We start from the raw sequence: 9,273 nt of genomic DNA on the forward strand, positions 1-9,273 counted from the left end.
GGGGGGGGAAGGCCTGTCGGTTTTCTTCCTCCTGCCACAACACAGCTGAGGTCATCAACGCAAAACATATGCCTGCCATTACCTGTAAGGTACAGAAAGAAAGGAAGCGACCTAGGCTTCAAACTGTTATTTCTCACCATTCTGTGAATTGACCAGGTGGTTCTGCTTCACATGGTGCTGGCTGAGGTGCCAACAACGGTGCAGTGTCCCAAATGGCCTCGCTCTCGTGGTGGCTGTGCGCGCCGGCTGCCGCTGGAAGCGCGCAGGCGGGGCCGTGGGCCGGGGGCCCCGCCTTTCCTGCCTGTGGGCCTTTGCACCTGTGTGGCTTCCTCACAGCATGGCGGTCTTAAGGGGGAAGGACTTCTTATGTGTCGAACCGCTTGGCTGTTTGGAAGGCATTCAATATTGGGGTCGTTTCAGCTTTTGGGGCTGCATTTTAAAATTAAGCCATAAATCTATAGCTAGAAAGCCATATGCATATTTTGTCTGGCTAATTAAAACTGACTGATAAGAATTCTTTGTTTTAAAAATATTTATTGTTTGTTTGTTTATTTTAGAGAAAGTGAGAGAGAAAAAGAGCATGCCCGTTGGGGGTGGGGCAGAGGGAGAGAATCTCCAGGTAGACGCCCCGCCCAAGCATATAGCGCAGGGCTGGATCCCACTTCTCGTGAAGAGTCGGAGGCTTAACAGACTGAGCCACCCAGGTGCCCCACAAGTTCTTAACAGTAGCAACAACAGCTGTGATTTTTCTTAGACCCAGAAAATAAGCAAAGCTTCATATCTCCTTTGGTGACTTGCATTTCTTTTTTCAGGTAGAAAACTGCCACCTGTCACCAAGATTCCTCTTATTTTTCTGTGCACATGGCAGATTTATCCTGAATGAGGAATTTTAAAGTCTCATTCCCCCCCCCCATACTAGTAACAGCATTTTTTGGATGACTTGTCATATACAAAAAATAAGGGGAGCATTGAAAGAATGCACACAGGGGAAATGAAGGGCTCTTGCTTCTGACTCCACGGATAGAAACACAGTCAATGTGAAATTAGACTCAAAGCTTTGTGTTCCTGAGAGAATGGTGAAAAGGAAAGGTGAAAAAGTTGTATGTTCACGAGAAAGAAGCAGTGGAGTCAGGAAGATATGAAAGAGAGCTAAATGATAGATACAAAAAAATGTAGCTTCTGGGAAGAGCTACTTGGCACCAATAACTTTCCATTTCAAAAAACAAAACAAAACAAAATGCTGAATTGTAAGCATTATAATTCATTTTAAAGGGCATTCTGTTTTCCCCTGGATGTATATCACAAAATTGCAAACTTAAAAATACCTGAAACTGAATATAAAGTTCCACTGTAAGCATGTCATTTTGGTGAGGAAGTGATTGGTAGGGGAGATAGTCCATGTGATACTGTAAACATTGTACTATCCCCTGTACAGTTATGTTTACTAGAAATCATGGTTCAGACTTGGAAAACTTTATCCCTGCCACTGTTTCTATAATGTATAGCACTTTCCCTACTTTTGCCTGCAAAATCCCCTTTCCAGACTGTGTGAATTTCTTTCACATTTGAGGTCCCCAGCAGGGCATGTCCAATAAAACTTTCTACAGTGATGGAAATCTTAATTTTCACTGTTTAATATAGTAATCTCTAGTCATATATGGTGATTGAGCGCTTGAAATATGGCTAGTACAAATAAGGGACAGAATTTATAATTTTATTTAGTTTTAATTGCTTACAGTTACTTTTTAAATAGCCACATAGGGGGAGTGGCTACCATATCAGACAGGACAGCCTGGCGTGTCACTTGTTGCTCATAAAATTCTGCTTATCTCCTTTTTCTTAGAATCTGAAAAAACTGAGCTGTAATGTCATAATTCAGTCATGGACATTGCCCTATCATAGTTTTTATTTGTGGTAATTTGATTGATGTCTCTATCCCTCATTGGATCCCAAGCTCTTAGGGGCAAAGGCTAAGTTTGGTTTTTTCTCAGCTTTATGCTCAGCGCCTAGTCCAGTAGCTGGAACATAATAGATGTTCAATAAACAAATTAGTACATGAATGAATTCAAAGGATCCGTATACCTTTGGTATAAATGATGCCTCCACTATCTACCCGGTGTGTGTGTGTGTGTGTGTGTGTGTGTGTGTGAGAGAGAGAGAGAGAGAGACAGAGACAGAGACAGAGACAGCGACAGAGAGAGGTTTCTAGAGAAGGATCTAAAGATGTGGACAGGAGACCAAGGCCAGGTTATTACAGAGTTAGAGTTGGCCACAGGGTACTTTGGAATCAGAAACTTGGCTTTATTAATAACAAGACTCTTCTTAAGCGTTCACTACATGCCAGACAATATCCAAAGTACTTTACATGAAGTGTCTTATGTAATCCTTGTAAGATGACCCTATGGAATAAGTGCTATTGTTATCCCCATTTACAGATGGCACAGAGGAAAAGAGGAGTCACCTACCAAGGTAAGTAGCAGAGCAAGCATTTAAATCCAAGCCATCTGACTGCAGAGCCTACCTTCTTAATCACAATGCTGTATTGCTTTCTGTTTGATTGTGTCCATATGGTGACAGAAGCTTAGTGACCTCAAATGTCTGCATCAAGCCTTTGTCTAAAATTAAGTCTCAGTAAGCCGGTGTCTGCTGGAGGTTTAGGCCTCTTTCCAGTGGTGCAGGTGGAAGGAGGTGGGGGTAGTAGAACCGAGAATAGTAGGATATGAAAATCTGCCCAGGATTTCTTTGCTAAGCAATCAAACAAATATTTTTATTTTTAGGATTTTTTTGCCTTCTACATAATCAAGAGGAAATAAACCCCTTTCTGTAATTAAAAAAAAAGCACAAAATGATCAACCCCCCACCCTTCCAAATCTCTGTTCTATTTAGAAAGATCAACGGAGGCTTGAAACCTCAGAGTCAATACAGCCTGATTGTAAATTCCAGTTTTATTTAGCCTTCCCTCTGCCTCTCCCCTCACCTCTATCCCATACTTAGTGCTCCATACACCGTCCAGAGTTGATAGTCCTATTTAGTTGTTTAATTGTTTTGTGTAAGGATAGCTCCTCTTCCTGTGCTAATTATACTCTGCGTGCCCCCCCAACCATTTCCACCTACCACCCAACCCCCCACCAGATTCAGCCCTGCTCCAAACCCTGAGCACCAACTCTGTGGACTGTCACCTCTGGCCTCCTGGGGGCTCAGCGGAAGCTTGGCATAGGGGTAGGAAGAAGAGGAAGAAAAAAATAGGGGATTTCTTCTCCCCTTACCCCTTACTTTGGTGCCACGTTTTTGTCCTCGCTGCCAACAACACCCCCCACATTGTTCCAGCACTCCCTGGGATCCCGTGACCCCTTCCTCACCTCGCCCCTGCATGTCTAGGGAAGGGAAGGTTTTAACAAACTCTTGCCAGTCCCTGGGTGCCTCGACCTACCTGTTGTTTCTTTTAACTCTGCCCACATCCTTGTAAATAGTCCCTTTAGTAAATTATTTTCAGTAAACTGTTTCAAGTAGAATCTTATTTCCTGGTTGGGATCCTGCTTGATCTATTTCCCCCTTGGTAGTCTTTCAAATTTCTTCAAGGCATGGAGGAAGCCTGGACTTCCAAATGGGTGTAAGTTTAAATAGGCTTCAGGTAGACCGTCTCACAGAGTGGATCAGGAGATTTTATCCCTCTGTTTCCTACCCCGTTCAGGGGAGAGAGACTGAATATGACGGGCAGGCATAGCCTGTTACAGGTGTCAGAGAGAGCGCGTCTGCCTTTTTCACAGCGTGCTGAGATGACCTCGAGATGGCTCACTGCCCTGGGACGGATCATCAAGCAACCTTGCGATTACTAAATGGGTTTCCTGGGTAACTGGATCCAGAGACAGGGGTACCTTGCAAGGTGGATGCCAACATTCCAGACCCTGCAAAAGTATAGTCTTCTCTTCTATTCATCAAATTGTCATTTTCAAAGAGGGAAGGGAAAAAGAATACAGTTTTCCATCTTTCCCTCTCCACACGCATACTACCTTTTTACTTTCTGGCTTGCATTTCTCAAATATGTATCTTTTGCTGCTGTTGTTCTGTTTTGCTTACAGCTCGAGCCTTATGTTCAAATGAAGATTTCTGTTACCCAAATCGATACGCCAGTCTGTTTCTCTACTCTGACACCGTATCCACATTCCTGTCTTCATTCCGGTTATAGTAGACAGAGCGCTTTTCCTGTCAAAGAGCAGCCCCCCTCTCTGCGCTCTTATGCTCATCTTCTCTTGTCTTCTGAAGGACCTCCCTCTTCACTTATGCCCTTTCTTCCACAATTTCTTCCTTCTTACTGGAACATTCCCATCAGCGTACAAGCATCCAGTAGCATCTCCTGTTTTGGTAAAAACATTCCCTTGACTCCACATCCCCCTCCAACTAGTGCTTCATTTCTCTGTTTGTCTGCCCAGCAAAACTTTTTGAAAAAGTTGTTTTTACTGGCCGTCACCACTTCCTTACCTTTCATCGACTCCATCCTGGCTTCCTTCCAGGAAGCCATCACTCCACTGAAAAAACTTTAGTCAAGGTCACAAGTGAACTCCATGTTGGTGAATTCTATTGCTCTTTCTCATCCTCAGCCTCTGATAAACATTGGACACAGATGACCGCCTGTCTTTAAAATACTTTCTTCTCTTGGCTTCTACGGCACCATTCTCTCTGTCTCCTTTCCTGACTCTTCCTCCTCTATTCAATCTCTAAATGTTGGGTTGCTCCAGGGCTAAGTTCTAGACTTGTACCACCCGCATGTGGCTAGTGTGAAATAAGATTTGCTGTAAACATAAAATGCACTCTGAACTTCAAAGACTTAATGTGAAAAAAAGTATATAAATTATCTCATTAAAATTTATTGTATCTATTGAAATAATATTTTGCATACACTTGAGTTTTTTTTTAATAGAGAGAGAGAGCAGGGGGAGGGGGGCAGGGAAAGAGAGAGAGAGAGAGAGAGAGAGAAAATCTCAAGCATGCTCCATGCCCAGCATAGAGCCCCATGCGGGGTTCAATCCCATGACCCCAAGGTCATGACCTGAGCCGAAATCAAAAGTATGCCCAAGTGACTGAGTCACCCAGGTGCCCCTGAATATATTGGGTTATTAAAATTCATTTCATGTGTTTCTTTCTACTTTTTAAATGGGGCTATAAGGAAATTCAGAACTACATAGTGCCTGACATATATGTCTATTGGACAGTAGTTCGAGATCATTTTCCCTACCAGATTTCTCATTTCATCATTACCCAGTCCCATAGCTTTACATAACATCTATATGTTGACCCCCCGGTTCAGACCTTTAACTCTGACCTCTCGTTTGAAGTCCAGACTTACCTGTGTAGCTGGTACTTGAACTTCCATCTGAAGGTCTAACAGGTGTCTGAGATGTTAGCATGTCAAAACTGGAATTTTCTACTTCCTCCAACTCCATTATGTTACTTGCTACGTTTCCCATCCCGATCTGTCCAGTTACTCAAGCCAAAATTTGAGTCATCCTCGATCACTTTATTTTCTGTACTCACTTCACCCGATCTTCTAGCAAGTCCTGTTGGTTCTACCTTCAAATTCCATTTTGAACTCCACGCATTTTTCACCTCCTCTGCCACTACCCCAGTCTAAGCCAGTGTCGCCTCCTACCCACAGTACTGCAGCAGCTTCCTAACTGCTCTCTCTGCTTCCACTCTCGCCATCATTACAGTCTCTGCCCCATATCTGAGAATGATCCTTTTTTGCACATAAACCAGACCATGTCATTCCCCTTCCTTATGCTCCCCAGTGACTTCCCATTGTACTTAGAATAAAATCCAAACCTATCATAGCGTCCCAGGCTCAGCCTAAGTCTGATCCCTACCGATCTCCCTAACCTCGTTCCATGCCATGCTTTCCCCTTGCTGTAACAATTTCCAACGTCGCTGGCCTTCCTTCTATACTTTGATCGTGTCGAGTTAGTTATTACCTCGGGCCCTTTGTGAGGTGCTCTTCCCTCTGCCTCAAAGGCTCTGCTCCCAGAGTTTCGTGTGGCAACTGCTCTTCCTCCTTCAGATCTCAGCTCAGATACTGCCTCCTTAGAGAGGCCGTCCCTGCAAGCGGCAGTCTGTCCAAGTCACTTCCAATCGAGTCATACTCAAAAACTCTCTCTTCCTCTTGTCTTTCTCTTCCTAAAATGTTTTATGTCATTGTTTCCTTTTTAGCGTCTATCCCCCTTTAAGAGTCGAAGCACTTCAAGAACAGGGACCTTGTGTGTTAATCGAATGGATTTTTTAAAAGAAGGAGTGAACGAGACCTTTTTGGGAATAAGAAACTTCATTTGGAATGAATAACATGGTGTGTCTTAGAAACTAAGGCACTTAGGAAACTTAAGGAGATGATGCATTAGGCCTTAATAGATATTAACTCCTTAGTGGAATTGAGCTTGTCATGTCCAACAAACATTGAAGACCCAGCATTTGCATGGCAAACTCTTTCTGCCCTCAGAACTGGGAAAGCTGAAGGAATGGCAGGTCACTGAGCCTGTGAGGCAAAGAGGAGGGTGACATTATAGGAGAATAGTGTGTGTTTGTTGGCAGGGGCAGAGAGAGGACAAGGGCAAGTGCTAGCTCCTGACTTTATGCCTAGATTTTAGCTCTAGCTTAAAGGAGCCATGCTAATTATCTCTTTAGCGTCTGGGTCAGTACGCATAGTAGGTTTTCAATAAATGCTTTCTGGTAGAATGAATAAATGAGCTTAGGAATTGGCAAGAAAATTCAGGAAAGGTAAAGTCTTAACATTTCTGACCTGGAAATTATGGGGTAGAGGCAAGGTTGAATTGGACACTCGAAGGCATACTAGCCTGAGGATTTGGGAATAAGAGAATACTTTCTTCTTCTCGTCCCGCTTCACGCCCCCAGAGTTGAATCAACCTCAGAGTTCCTGTTGACCCCAGGAGAGGATTCCAAATACACAAATCAGGAAAACAGAGGGAGGCAAATCTCTGAATGTTCACCGGTAAGAACGTGTAGCTGAAGACATCTCATTTTCCCCCAATCCCAGTTCGATATGCTCGGACATGTAAAAGAAAACCTCTGATGGTGTGAAGTGTGAATGTATTATCCGATAGTGATAACACAAACTCAATAGTCTGTGTCCAGATGATACCTCTGTTATGGTCTATTTTAGGGAGCGTCTGGATTTGAATCTAAAAGTGATCTCTGGAAAAGAGATAATAATTTGGGCTCACATAGCACTTTTCACGTAAAGGTCTCCAAGCACTTTACAGAGAAATAAGTATTATTATCCCAGATGGAAGAACTCAGACAGAGGGGTTGCTGCCCTTTTCAGCAAATTGGACAGTGGAAGCCCTTGGAGTCCTGACATAGCCCTAGGCTAGCAATGATTGAATCATGTGCTCTTCATTGGGAGCTGGGTCTATCAATGATGTGACTTCTTATAAATGCATACATACATACATATAGAAAGTAGAACGTCAGCCTCTACTCTTGAAAACTTCAGCATGTGTTCAAAACATCTGAAAATGGGTGGTTTTAAAACTGGTGAGTTGGGGGTAAAGTCTAGCTACTTAAAATAAGAAAAGTGGTGAGTCTAGCTGGACTAATAATAGCTCACATGAGCCAGGCATTATTTTAAGTAGACTACAAGTATTATTATATTTAAGACTCACTACAGTTGTAATGAGGTAGAACCTATTATCAGTCTACCCATTTTACAGTTGAGGCAACTGAGACACAGAGAAGTGAAGTAACTCGGCAAGTGGCAGAGCTGGAATTCAGACGTAGACAGGGTGAGCCCATCGCCCACACGCTTGGCCAGTGACTCTGCGCTGGGGACTGTAAAGCATGTTGCATGAATTGTCTCACTGAATCCTCACAAAACCCCTAAGAGGTAGATACACCGTTACCCCAGTATTATTGGGGGGAGGAAACAAAGGCTTAGAAAGGTGAAGTGATCTGCTCAAGCTCACATTCTAGAAGGGGCGGAGCCAAGATTTTGAACCGTGGCCAGAAAAGCACCAGGCAAGGAGTGGGGCTGTTAGTGCTGTTTCTGCCACTAACTAGGCTGCGTGACCTTGAGCAAATCAAACCACCCCTGTGGACTCTGTCCACCTCTGTGAAAGGAAGACATCGGACTACATGGATGCCAAAGTCCTTCCCAGTGCTAATATTCTCAGATTCTCAATATCTGTTTTCTATTTAGTCCCTTGTTTGAAAATCCTTGGAGGAAAAGAAATTAACCACACAGAACCTGAGAGTGACTCTGGAAGCCAAATTTAGAAAACAGATCTCAAAAGGAGAAAAAAAGAAGTTTACAGAAATGTCTTTATTTAGAGAACGAGACTGTCCTGTCGTGTTGAGCTTGATTTGTGAGACTCGGTGACCACATAAAGGCCGTACATCTCCTTAACAAGCCAGTTCTCCTGGTCATAGCGACTCATGTAACCTGGTTCAGTGGCCATTTTTGGCCACTGAATCGACTAAAGCTGGAAGAAGCCCATCTTGTGTAGGAGGGATCTGGAAGAAGCAGCCAAGCTTTTCATGTGGGTGTTCTATCTTGAATTCAGAATGTCTATACCATTCTGTCTACTTCTGTTTTTATTCTCAGTGATTATTATATAGTGACACAGCCTACTGCTACCATGAACCAGTTTTTTCACAACCTGGTGGGGAGCCATGCTGTAGTCAACAGGTCTGGCTTTCCATTTCTCCGTGTTATTCTGTTCAAAAATGTGAGCTTGATCCAAAGGAAACACATTTATTATCTTTAAGACATATCTTTACTGCCGTGTTCATTGCAGTGTTGTTCACAATAGCCTCAGTATAGAAACAACCCAAGTGTCCATCAATGAATGAATGGTTAAAGATGGGCTATATCCCTCTCTACAAAGTTATTATCATTCAGCCTTAAAAAAGAAGAAAATGCTTGGATTTGCAACACCATGGGTGAATCTGGAGGGCATTATGCTAGGTGAAATGAGCCAGACAAAGACAAATACTGCATGGTGTCCTTTATGTGTGGAATCTTAAAACAAAACAAACCAAGACAAAATAAAACAATGAAATAAAATGAAATGCAAGTCAGACTCCTAGAAACAGAATAGAATGGTGCTTGCCAGGGGCTGGAGAGTGGGGGAAGGGAGAGAGATTGGTAAATGGGCACAAGCTTCCAGTTATAAAATGAATAAGCTCTTAGGATCTAATGTATACATGGCGACTATAGTTGATTACATGGTATTGTATAATGAAAATTCATTGATGGAATAGAATTTAAAT

At 43.0% G+C, this 9,273-nt stretch overlaps 1 long non-coding RNA gene across 1 annotated transcript in view; it reads left to right on the top strand.

Moving 5' to 3' along the window:
* Positions 1-9,021, top strand: part of LOC103663762 — a 53,820-nt gene extending 44,799 nt beyond the window's left edge. The window contains exons 2-4 of the long non-coding RNA XR_568866.2: positions 2,436-2,469; positions 6,898-6,994; positions 8,201-9,021. This is a non-coding gene — a long non-coding RNA (uncharacterized LOC103663762). The remainder of the gene's footprint in view (positions 1-2,435; positions 2,470-6,897; positions 6,995-8,200) is intronic.
* The last annotated feature ends 252 nt before the right edge of the window (positions 9,022-9,273 follow it).

Source organism: Ursus maritimus, unplaced genomic scaffold (assembly GCF_017311325.1).
Source record: "Ursus maritimus isolate PB19 unplaced genomic scaffold, ASM1731132v1 scaffold_5, whole genome shotgun sequence".
Taxonomy (NCBI): Eukaryota; Metazoa; Chordata; class Mammalia; order Carnivora; family Ursidae; genus Ursus; species Ursus maritimus.